This window comes from Octopus bimaculoides, chromosome 9 (assembly GCF_001194135.2).
Source record: "Octopus bimaculoides isolate UCB-OBI-ISO-001 chromosome 9, ASM119413v2, whole genome shotgun sequence".
Lineage (NCBI taxonomy): Eukaryota > Metazoa > Mollusca > Cephalopoda > Octopoda > Octopodidae > Octopus > Octopus bimaculoides.
In genome coordinates, this window is record NC_068989.1 from 77,097,330 (window position 1) to 77,097,768 (window position 439).

Here is a 439-nt window from a genome sequence, read left to right on the forward strand (position 1 = left end):
TATATATGTGTGTGTGTGTGTGTGTGTGTGTATTTATGATTATATATATAGATATTTCCCGTTGTGGCGATTAAATAATACAACAGCAGGAACAAGAAAGAAAATAAAGTTTTGGAAAAATGAAAACCTGGATAATGGCTGAAATTCAGACAAATGTTTCGGTACGGAATGACAAATTCTTCAAACGAGAATAGTTTACCAATGAACACTTTGTAAATTAACACAGATGAAAGTCATTTGGTACATACATGTTACAAATACAGCAATTTCTTTTTTCTGAATGAAAATTATAATTATATTAGTCTTTCATTTTTTTGGGGGGTTTTTGTTACCTTCAACTAGGAATACAATAACTGAATATATAATGAAAGGCGATCGATATACATACATACGTACATACATACATACATACATATATATTTATATATATATATGTATA